Source organism: Thalassophryne amazonica, chromosome 2 (assembly GCF_902500255.1).
Source record: "Thalassophryne amazonica chromosome 2, fThaAma1.1, whole genome shotgun sequence".
Classification (NCBI taxonomy): domain Eukaryota; kingdom Metazoa; phylum Chordata; class Actinopteri; order Batrachoidiformes; family Batrachoididae; genus Thalassophryne; species Thalassophryne amazonica.
The window spans coordinates 26,809,243-26,822,235 of record NC_047104.1 but is presented as its reverse complement, the minus strand read 5'-3'; the positions used below and the strand labels follow the sequence as shown (position 1 = coordinate 26,822,235).

At 40.5% G+C, this 12,993-nt stretch overlaps 1 long non-coding RNA gene across 1 annotated transcript; it reads right to left on the bottom strand.

Moving 5' to 3' along the window:
* Positions 1-6,103: 6,103 nt before the first annotated feature.
* LOC117501928 lies at positions 6,104-12,151 on the bottom strand. The gene is made up of 3 exons (XR_004558131.1): positions 12,042-12,151; positions 6,418-6,560; positions 6,104-6,282 (listed from the first exon to the last, which is right to left on the bottom strand). It is a non-coding gene; the product is annotated as an uncharacterized LOC117501928 (long non-coding RNA).
* Between the last annotated feature and the right edge of the window lie 842 nt (positions 12,152-12,993).

Here is a 12,993-nt window from a genome sequence, read left to right as displayed (position 1 = left end):
GCAATTGAACCTCTGTCCATGGCCATTAAAAGCTCTTCACTTATCACTGGTATCTGTCGAAATGGAATCGAGCACAGGGTGTCATTTTATGCTGATGACCTTCTTCTTTTCATATCAAACCCTACCAATAGTATAAATCATATCCTCGAAATTCTACAAACATTTTGCTCTTTTTCAAGTTATAAACTAAACTTTCATAAGCGTGAATGTTTTCCTGTGAATGATGCTGCAAAACAGATCCCAGGTCAAACATTACCCGTTCAACTAGTTCTTTCCACTTTTCGCTATCTAGGTATCAGTATTTTGCATGATCTCACCTCACTTTACAAAAATAACATCATAAAAACAGTCAAAGAGGTGAAATCAGATCTCCAATGTTGGAATGCTCGCCCCCTGTCTCTGCTTGGCAGAAACAACACAATAAAAATGAATGCGGTCCTGAAAATCTTATTCCTGTTTCAATGCTTGCCAGTATTTCTCCCTAAATCCTTTTTTAAAGACCTAGATAGAAACATTTCAACTTTTATTTGGGCGGGTAAGACTCCAAAGGTAAAATATTCAACCCTACAAAGAGCTAAAAATGATGGAGCCTCACACTACCAAATTTCTTGACATATTATTGGGCAGCCAATATCCCAAAAATTTGGTAACACTTTACTTGAAGGTACCGTCATAATTGTGACATGACACCGTCATAACTGTTACATGACACAGTCATGAATGTGTCATAAACATTATGTCAATGTCATAAATGATTATGACTGCTGTCATTAAGCGTCATTCGGTTTTTGTCATGACAAATTGACATTTTTTGGGTTGACATTAAACAGTGTGACATTACCAGAAAATATCTTTGTCAGGACAACTTGACATGAACAACATATGTATCTACTTTTGCATTTATGGCAAGTTGACATAATGATTACTAGGTTGCACTTTATAATGACTACACCTTATTTAACCTTAATTAAGCATGAATAAATATGTAATGAATTCATCACAAATAATTAAGAATGACTCATACTTAAGTACTTAAGAAGTCCCTTTGGCTGCTCCATGGTTTGCACTCTTGTCGTCACAGCAAATCCGAGATGCATCTGCATATTGAATTGGCACGTTTTATGTCAGATGCCCTTCTTGATGCAATTCCATATTACATGGAAAAATGTGGCAGAGGTGGGGTTTGAAATGTGAACCTTCCACACTTAAACCAAGGGCATTAACCACTTAGAGCAACCATTCCAGCCTATTTAATAAGTAATTAATACATTTAATTAATGTTACTTCTCATGAATAGTTCCATTCATCATGTTTCATTGTTTTTCATACTTAATAAACAATGAACAAACTATTTGTAAGTGCACTATGTATGCCATGAATGACTTTATGTTGATGGCAAGTTGACATAATTATTATAATTACATGCACAAGATTACAGACCAATTTGAATGGCTTCATTACACTGCCATAACTGTGTCATGACTCATGGCAGTCAGTTGATACTTCATGACATGTTAATGATAAATCAAAATGCTACCACTTGAGGTCAAAAAATATCTTTATTACACTGTCACAATGGTGTCATGACAGTCAGTTTATACATCATGATATGTTAATGACAAATCATAAAGCTACCACTTTACTTGAGGTCAAAAATATCTTCATTACACTGTCATAATGGTGTCATGAAAGTCAGTTTATACATCATGTTAATGACAAATCATAAAGCTACCACTTTACTTGAGGTCAAAAATATCTTCATTACACTGTCATAATGGTGTCATGAAAGTCAGTTTATACACCATATGTTAATGACAAATCATAAAGCTACCACTTTTCTCGAGGTCAAAGAATATCTTCATTACATTGTCATAATGGTGTCATGATAGTCAGTTTATACATCATATGTTAATGACAAATCATAAAGCTACCACTTTACTCGAGGTCAAAGAATATCTTCATTACATTGTCATAATGGTGTCATGACAGTCAGTTTATACGTCATGATAATGACAAATCAAAAAGCTACCACTTGGGGTCAAAGAATAACTCCATTACATTGTCATAAGGGTGTCACGACAGTCCGTCGACACATTGTGATATGTTAATGACAACTAAATTCTGCAATGCATTACTAATTCAGGCAATTACAACTACTTTTTTGTGAACACTATGAAAGTGAAGACTATTTATGCTTTATACAGTATTTGTTAAGGTAGACAAAACCCTAAAATGTCACACATCTCTTTTCAGTGCAGAAATCAGACAAAAATCAGTATAAGTAAAGCCACGAGACGTCGATACAGAAGTAAGTATTTGTAAAACTGTACAGAAATAAAACAATGTACAGTGGGGCCAAAAAGTATTTAGTCAGCCCCTGATTGTGCAAGTTCTCCTACTTAGAAAGATGAGAGAGGTCTGTAATTTTCATCATAGGTACACTTCAACTATGAGAGACAACATGAGAAAAAAATCCAGGAAATCACATTGTAGGATTTTTAAAGAATTTATTTGTAAACTATGGTGGAAAATAAGTATTTGGTCACCCACAAACAAGCAAGATTTCTGGCTCTCACACACCTGTAACTTCTTTGTTAAGAAGCTCTTCTGTCCTCCACTCATTACCCGTATTAATGGCACCTGTTTGAACTCATTATCTGTATAAAAGACACCTGTCCACAGCCTCAAACAGTCAAGACTCCAAACTCAACCATGGCCAAGACCAAAGAGCTGTCGAAGGATACCAGGAAGAAAACTGTAGATGTGCACCAGACTGGGAAGAGTGAATGAGTCAAGCAGGTTGATGTGAACAAATCAACTGTGGGAGCAATTGTAAGAAAATGGAAGACATACAAGACCATTGATAATCTCCCTCGATCTGGGGCTCCATGCAAGATATCATCCCATGGGGTCAAAATGATCATGAAAACAGTGAGCAAAAATCCCAGAACTACACGGAGGGACCTGATGAATGACCTAAAGAGAGCTGGGACCAAAGTAACAAAGGCTACACACTACACAGAGAGGGATTCAAATTCTGCAGTGTCAGGCATGTCCCCCTGCTTAAGCCAGTACGTGTCCAGGCCTGTCTGAAGTTTGCCAGAGAGCATATGGATGATCCAGAAGAGGATTGGAAGAACATCATGTGGTCAGATAAAACCAAAATAGAACTTTTTAGTAAAAACTCAACTAGTCATGTTTGGAGAAAGACAAATGCTGAGTTGCATTCCAAGAACACCATATCTACTGTGAAGCATGGGGGTGGAAACATCATGATTTGGGGCTGTTTATCTGCATAGGGGACAGGGAGATTGATCTGTGTTAAGAAAAGAATGAATGGCGCCACGTATCGTGAGATTTTAAGCAAAAACCTCCTTCCTTCAGTGAGAGTATTGAAGATGCAACATGGCTGGGTCTTCCAGCATGACAGTGATCGCAAACACACCGCTCGGGCAACGAAGAAGTGGCTCCGTAAAAAGCATTTCAAGGTCCTGGAGTGGCCTAGCCAGTCTCCAGATCTCAACTCCATAGAAAATTTGTGGAAGGAGTTGAAAGTCCATGTTGCTCAGCGACAGTCCCAAAACATCACTGCTCTAGAGGAGATCTGCATGGAGAAATGGGCCAAAATACCACCTACAGTGTGTGCAAACCTGGTGAAGACTTACATGAAAGGCTTGACCTCTATCATTGCCAACAAAGATTATGTTACAAAGTATTGAGATGAACTTTTGTTACTGACCAAATACTTATTTTCCACCATAATTTACAAATAAAGTCTTTAAAAATCCTACAAAGTGATTTCCTGGATTTTTTTTTCTGATTTTGTCTCTCATAGTTTTCCTCACTGTACCTACAGTGAGGAAAATAAGTATTTGAACACCCTGCAATTTTGCAAGTTCTCCCACTTGGAAATCATGGAGGGGTCTGAAATTTCCATCTTAGGTGCATGTCCACTGTGAGAGACACAATCTTAAAAAAAAAAAAAAAAAAAATCCGGAAATCACAATGTATGAATTTTTAATAATTTATTTGTATGTTACTGCTGTAAATAAGTATTTGAACCCCTACCAACCAGCAAGAATTCTGGCTCACACAGACCTGTTAATTTTTCTTTAAGAAGCCCTCTTATTCTGCACTCTTTAACTGTATTAATTGCACCTGTTTGAACTTGTTACCTGTATAAAAGACACCTGTTCACACACTCAATCAATCACACTCCAACCTGTCCACCATAGCCAAGACCAAAGAGCTGTCTAAGGACACCAGGGACAAAACTGTAGACCTGCACAAGGCTGGGATGGACTACAGGACAACAGGCAAGCAGCTTGGTAAAAGACAACAACTGTTCTGATTATTTATTAGAAAGTGGAAGAAACACAAGATGACTGTCAATCTCCCTCGGTCTGGGATTCCATGCAAGATCTCACTTTGTGGGGTAAGGATGATTCTGAGAAAGCTCAGAACTACACAGGAGGACCTGGTCAGTGACTTGAAAAGAGCTGGGACCACAGTCACAAAGATTACATTGGTAACACATGATGCTGTCATGGTTTAAAATCCTGCAGGGCAGCAAGGTCTCCCTGCTCAAGCCAGCACATGTCCAGGCCCGTTTGAAGTTCACCAGTGACCATCTGGATGATCCAGAGGAGGCATGGGAGAAGGTCATGTGGTCAGATGAGACCAGAATAGAGCTTTTAGGAATCAACTCCACTTACAATGTTTAGAGGATGAGAACAAAAACAAACACTAAGGAGGGGCTCCGTAAGAAGAATTTCAAGGTCCTGGAGTGGCCTGACCAGTCTCCAGACCTGATCTCAATAGAAAATCTTTGGAGGGAGCTGAAACTCCAAACCTGAAAGATCTAGAGAAGATCTGTATAGAGGAGTGGACCAAAATCAAAGCTGCAGTGTCTGCAAACCTGGTGAAAAACTACAGGAAATGTTTGACCTCTGTAATTGCAAACAAAGGCTACTGTACCAAATATTAACATTGATTTTCACAGGTGTTGAAATACTTATTTGCAGCAGTAACATACAAATAAATTATTAAAAAAAATCATACATTGTGATTTCCGGATTGTTTTTTTTAGATTATGTGTATCACAGTGGACATGCACCCAAGATGAAAATTTCAGACCCCTCCATGTTTTATAAGTGGGAGAACATCGCAATCCAAATACTTATTTTCCTCACTGTATGTTGAAAATTACAGACCTCTCTCATCTTTCTAAGTGGGAGAACTTGCACAATCGGGCTGACTAAATACGTTTTGGCCCCACTGTACATATGTACACACTTTTACATATGTTATAAAAGAAAAAAAGTGGCAAAAATTTGCCATTAAAACTTAGCCACACCATTGCAAAACCTGTGTAGGCTACTTAAAAACACAAAATAATAAAAAACAAAAATATTTTGTCAGTGCAAATATAAACACAACTCTGAAATACTTTTCAAAGGCAACAATATTTCAGTGCAAATGTTTCTATCATAAATACAACTCTGAAATACTTTCTGAAACCAATGAACACTTAACATGATATTCCATCATTACTTTGTCTTAAAAGGCAGTAGCTTTCCACACAATAAAATCACCAGCATCAAATTAACACTGACGGTAAACATATGGCCCCACTCTGACCAGAGTAGGATCATAAGTACACTGTCAGTGTTAGTTTTCCTGTGCATTAGACTTCTCGTCTTTAATCAGCTATCCTACCTCTGGATCCTCTGTTATTGCAAATGCACACTGCACTGCAAACAGAGAGCTTAACCTGACTGTTGTAGTTTTTTAAGACTTCCCCTATATTTGCTAAGTGCACTGATCGACAGCTCTGCGATGGGAGCTGTTGTCACGATGGTGTTCCGGTCAACTCGATAGCACATAAATGCTCCAGCCATTGTCACATCTCCTGAAGAGCTTGAGCAGACATCGGTACCGGGACACCACCTGATTTGGACTTGGGCTGGAATAGAAAGTATTAAATACCAATTGTAAGGGTCAAAATAAAGATACACAACATAATTAATACATGCAAACAAAACAGGAAAAATATTAGTAACAAATTTACTTCTCTGACAATCTTCCTCATTCTTCTGTGACTTTCCCCTTCATCCTGTTTTTGGTCTTCCTCTTCTTCTTGTCATCACCTGATGACAGTGGTGATGAACAATACTCAGATGACTCAGACGAACATTCGAACGCTGTGTCGGAGGAAAGACTTACTGCGTCTCCGAATCCTTTTTAGAGCGGGTGTTCTTTTAAAGAACTGTGAAAACAAATCTAAAAGATAAAGATAATTGATTAAAACACTAGAATAGACTCACTTTGCTGTATAATTGTAATGTTAGCGCAAATAGAGAAATACACACAGGGACAAAACATACAGTACATTTTAATATCATGAAAAAGATTTACCTGATGCCAACTGCTCCTTCAGAAAGTCTCGTTCATGAGTCAGTTCATCATTTTTGTCATTTTGCCAGTTTACCTTCATCTCCAGCATTTTTTTTCCATCCGAGCGTTTTTCATCCAACATTGAAGTTGGGCCATCGAAACACCTAAGGCAGAGAGCACAGAGAAGTTAATTTCTTAAAATAAAAGAAAACTACAAAATTACACTGAATGGACAATTTTTAAGTTGCACTGCCGAGACGTCCGGGTTAGTAAGCCTTTCAGGCTCGTGTGTTTGGCGTCATTAGAAACAACAGCTTGTTATGATGCCTCGCGGCTAACCAATTTGTTGTTATGGGCCAGTTACCATGTTTGTGAAGCATTGTGTCTTCTCCAAAAAAGCGAAAATTAAAAATCAGACAGTCTGTGAGTCTGAGCAAAAAACAGAAGAGTGACAAACATCTGCTGACAGGAACTTCTTTCAGAGACTGTTCATCAGTGTGGTCACGGTGTGAGAGGAGTGCTGTACCCCTCACATCGGCCAGAGAGAGACAGCAGCCGGACAAATAGCAAACTTTGACTGTGAGTGCATGGCTGCTGGGTCAGTAGTCACTCCCGGTTGTCATGACGCCTCACGGAGCAGCTAACCAATCTGTTGTTATGATGCCTCATGGAGTGGCTAACCGACCCGTTGTTATGAAGCGTCATGGAGTGGCTAACCGATCGAAGCTGGACACCGGTTAAACAATGTCTCCGAACGTCAACACAAGTCCAGATTTCTTGTTTCATTTTGGCGCAATGAATATGTTTTCACTATTATTTGATTTCTTTGTGCGACCGACATCATTATTCAAGCATTGAAAAGGCTGTTCCTACCTCCACACAACTTCAAACAGCAATGAGAAAGTTTCTTGACAGTTCTTTTTGTTGAACGAAACCGCATCTCCCTAACCGGGCAGAGTTGTGACGTCATTACGCATGCACGTAGGTGCTGGTCTATCGCAACTTGAAAATCCCCCATTGTGTAAACACTGTTAGAAACAAAAATGTAAGTGCTTTGAGAAAACATTGAGACATTGTAAAGAGCAATATAAATCTAATCCATTATTATTATTATTATTATTTATTTATTTATTTTTATTTTAAACAATGCAGAAATAAGGTCCAACCCCTATCAAGGAGAGTGGTTCCAGAGCTGAGGCTGTGCGTGGAGGCGAGACCCACCAGATCTAACTGGTAACGCTCTACCTCCCGCACAAGCTCCGGCTCCTTCCCCCACAGCAAGGTGACATTCCACACCCCCAGAGCTACCCCCTGCCACCCGAGTCTGGTCCGTTGAGGCCCTCGACTTCACTGCCACCCAAAGGACAGTGCACCCGACACCTGCGGTTCCCCCTGCAGGTGGTGAGCCCACAGGGTAGCGATGGAAAGTCCACGTTGCTCTTTCAGGCTGTGCCCGACTGGGCTCCGTGGCAAGCCCAGCCACCAGGCGCTCGCTGACAGTCCCTACATCCAGGCCTGGCTCCAGATGAGGGCCCCAGGCTTCCTCCAGGCCGGGTCATGTTTCCTCTGCCTTGTTCTTTCACGGTGTCTTGTGAACCATTCTTAGTCTGGCCTCTCGCCTGAGACCAATTTGCCATGGGAGACCCTACCAGGAGCACAAGGCTCCAGACAACACAGCTCTCAGGTTCATAGCAACACACAAACCTCTCCACCACAATAAGGTGATGGTTCCCGGAGAGGAACGGCCTTGCCCCAAGTGAAGGAGTTCAAGTACCTTGGGGTCTTGTTCATGAGTGAGGGGACAATGGAGCGTGAGATTGGCAGGAGAATTGGCGCAGCAGGGGCGGTATTGCATTCCCTCTACCGTACTGTTGTGACGAAAAGGGAGCTGACCCAAAAGGCAAAGCTCTTGATCTACTGGTCAATCTTCGTTCCTACTCTCACCTATGGTCATGAGTGTTGGGTCATGACCGAAAGAACTAGATTGCGGGTACAAGTGGCTGAAATGGGCTTCCTCAGGAGGGTGGCTGGTGTCTCCCTTAGAGATAGGGTGAGAAGGTCGGTCATCCATGGGAGACTCTGAGTAGAGTCGCTGCTCCTTCGCATTGAAAGGAGCCAGCTGAGGTGGTTCGGGCATCTGGTAAGGATGCCTCCTGGGCACCTCCCAAGGGAGGTGTTCCAGGCACATCCATCTGGGAGGAGACCCTGGGGAAGACCCAGGACTAGGTGGAGAGATTATATCTCCACACTGGCCTGGGAACACCTCAGGATCCCCCTGTCAGAGGTGGTCAATGTGACACGGGAAAAGGAAGTCTGGGGTCCCCTGCTGGAGCTGTTGTCCCCGCGACCCGAACCCGGAAAAGCGGTTGAAGATGAGTGATGACAATGCAGAAATACTTAAAGTAAAAAGTAGTCTTGAATCAAAAGGTATAACAAACAGGATAAAAAAAAAATCTGAGCAAATCATACATGTACATATATTTTTTCATAATTGTGTGAAAAACAAATTTGTATGTTCATGTGCTCTGTGTTGAGCCTCGCAAGTGACACCAGAATTGCAGTCAGTGATCTGTATGTAAAAATATCTGGATATCTCATTGGCCCATAAACACCGTACAAACCATTGAAGCAAACGAGCGGCCACGTTACCACTCGCAAGCTATGTGGACCACATTTAGAGGGCTTGTTAGAATGTCAACAATTCTGAGTAAGAACCAAGCTGATTCTCTCATTTCCTTCCTTTTGTTTTTCAGTTAATGTAACCTTCATCCCTCCTAATCTATGTATACCATGATCAGCTATTTCATTTATTTCCTTTCTTTCTTTTAGTACTTTGACACTTTCTTCCCCTTCTCTTCTCAGTTACTCATTCCTCACTGGGACAAAGACTCAGTTCTCCTCAGTACTGCCAGTGTCATGTATCACATACACTGATGTTGAATTCAGAAATCTAATAATTTGTGTTCTTATGCTTCTCATGTCATTGTCAGATACGATGCAATGGTTACAGTTTTATGAATATTTAGTCAGTCTCTCTTTTTTTTGCATTTAAACTGCAATGATGACATGTCCATGATAAATGCAATTAAATTTGAATTTTGACTGTATTTCTAGTTGCTTTTAAATTCCCCTCATTTTTCTTCATTAAGTATCCTTCACTCTGTTCACCTTACATACAATATTCACGTACATTCATTGCTATAATTTTTATTCACCTGCTCATTTTTTTTTTATACAGCTTAGTGTTGTGTGTTGCTGGCCCACCACCACCAGATGGCGCCCTGCTTGAAGTGCGGGCTTCAAGCACAAGAGGGCGTCATAGCAACCGGGAGTGACAGCTGTTACTCGTCATCAGCATCAGCTGTCACTCATCCACATCATCACCACCACCTTAAAGGCCGGACTGCAACTCCACCTCCCCGCCGAGAAATCAACTACCAATCAGGTAATTTTCTCTGCTGAACAAAACCTTGTGTAATAGTCTGAACTTCTTTTGCAGCCGTTTTCCTGTGGTGATTGCCTTATCTGTGGGATTGGCGTTTGGTGTGATCAGCGACGGCTTTGCTTCACACCCCAACCAGATAAGTGGTTAGACAGGAGCTGCACGAGTGTGTGATTGGAGGTGGAGGTTCTCCCTCCTTACTGAATACAGACTGTGGGATTACTGAGTGTGCAACCTCACACTCATCAGGACTGTCTCTGTTCTCTGCCAGCAGTACCGGGTCTGACTGCTGAAGACAGCGGCCACCTGGGGTGCAGGGCTTGGCGGCTCCGGTGTTCTTCAGCTCCGTTTGTGGTGGAAGCTGTGTGGGACCCGGCTCTTCTCTCGCCAGGCGTCTTCTATCGTCGAGCCTGCCCACACGTCACCTGGTGTATGATTGACAGTCACTGTATTGTTATTGTCTGTACGTCGTTGTGCGATTCACAACATTAAATTGTTACTTTTGGCTTATCCATTGTCCGTTCATTTACGCCCCCTGTTGTGGGGCCGTGTCACGACACTTTCACAACACTTAGTTTAACTTTTTTCTTCAAACATAAAATACAGAATGCATCTCATTTTCAGGCTTATTCCTGCACACTTACATTTACATAAATTATGGCAGTTGGATTTTTTTAAATTATGATTTTTTTTTTAAATCAAAGTTTATACAGGTTTGGTGTAATTATCAGTAAGCTCATATATACATAAATATATATATTACACTCATAACATTATGCTGCTTAAACAATGCACTACATTCCTTCCTCACAATATGAAACATTCATGGACTAAATTTATTGGAAAAGCATTTACCATTAATCACAGAATCTTATTGAATTGAATAACAGGAAAAAAACAAAAAAACAAACAAACACATTTTATCTGTATTGTTCTCCAAAAGATTTCACTACAAAATTCATCCTGCGTCCACAGCGTTTGAACTGGTGACTTGTGCAGTTTACAGCTGCACAAGCAGGCACTTTGCAGCAGCGGTTGAAGGGAGTGGTAATATGCAGCCGCGCTGCTTCAAAAATACTACCCAGTGCTAATAAGCCGCTTCAGCACCTCGGGCGCGCGAGGGCTGATGGGAAGGCATCGGGACAAACAAATGTACGTGCTTGATGGCGGACGTGTATTCAACATAGTACTGCTCACTACTGCCTGCGGTAAATGGCATTTCTCATCAAAAGTAAGCATAATCAATGTTTCCCAGTACATTGGACTGTGCTGTTACAGAAGTGTCTTGCATTCACTGGATTAAAAAAAATAAATAAATAAAAAATTTGACCGCTGATCTCATAATTATGAGAAAAGATCTCATAATTATGACATCAGGATCTCGGAATTATGCGAAAAGATCAGGTGTCTAAATTGTTTTATGTATACTCTTCCGTACTTCCAGTCCCTCAGTAAAGAAGGGGGCTGAGCTCAGCCCATGATAACACACTGTAATCAAACACAAAGTGTGGATTTTCCCCTGAAGTGCTCCCGGATGAATGTCCAGGGAGGAGCACGGAGCGTCTTCCAGCTTTCACTCACACAGACTCACCGACCACTGAGGGACACATCAGGGCTCACTCCCAGCCTGCCAGTGCATGCCAGTCTGTGGGCCCCGCCTCACTGCAGGAGTTTCATTCATCCAGGAGCAGTTCAGGGGGAAATCCACACTTTGAGTGCACTTTGGTGTGTGATCACAGTGCAGTGTCAGAGGTTACAAATTGGCCGATTTTCAATTATGACTCGGGAATTCTCACGCTTGTCTTTACAGAGGGACTGGAAGTACAGAAGCACATTGTACAGAAGAGATTACACGCACGCACACACACACACACACACACACACACACACACACACACACACACACACACACACACACACACACACACACAATAAATAAAAAACATAAAAATAGCCTGATCTCGTAATTACGAGAGCTTGATATCGTAATTATATCTTTTCTCGGAATTGCAAGATCAGCGGTCAAATGTTTTTTGTTTTTTTTTTTATCCAGTGAATGCAATACGCTTCCATAACTGACAGCTGCGCACATGGCTTTGTTTGTCCCGATAGCTGCCGACTGCCACGCATGTGTACTTGTAATGCTGAAGTGGCTTATTAGCTTTTTAGCAATTCTCGAGTAAGCAAACAAAAATACACTTACTGCTTGTTTCACTGCTTGCTATATTTTCCGCTGTCCCCCTCTCCTCACTGGCTCTGGATGCATTGTTCCTGTACACCATTTTGGTCATACTTTGGCATATAAGATTTTAAGAGACAAGGAGTGGCATGGAGTAACGTCCTCTGTTGATGACGTCATAAAAGCGAGACGGAGAGCATCTGAACGGTGCCAGTGGTGGTCTCTAGGAAATATAGTCTTCACTTCAGAAAAGTTCACAAAAAGACTTATCTACCTAATATAATGAAGGCAAACCTTTGACCGAGCAGCGTGTTTCTCTATTGAAAAATATTGAAGTTGATTGATTGAAATACTGTAAAAAGTAACAAAAAGTAAAGATTCAATTGGGCAATATTATTTTAATAATTTTCTTCAGGGGTTGGTGATTTCATTAAAAAAAGTGATGTTTACACAACAACATATATTATGACACAGATATGACTTATGTGTCACTGACAACATGTATAACATGTATTTAATTGCAATTATAAATATACTGAGAGATATTTAATGACAGTATCATAAAACAACATTTTAATTCAATAAAACTAGCTACTTACGCATTCATTACAGGACCTCTAATTATAAATAAGCAACAAATTAGTAACAGTTCACAGTAATTCTAAATGTAAAATGTTCATTATAGTACCCACCATTATGAAAACAGTTCATACTATTTCTATATATATCATAGAAATTTGATTCTTTCTTCAAGATCTGTAATTAATGTCACAACAATATATTATTTATTTCTAATTCACAAATTTGATTATAAATTACTAATTACCACTGAACACTTTTTCAGAAGCTGGTCCATTAGACAGTAATCTATTCACATGTCACATACATCTTCTCAATGTTGAAATATCCCAGGAATCACTATCAGGGCTTTATATTTGACTTTCAGATAAAAAAACAAAAACAAAAACCCTTACAA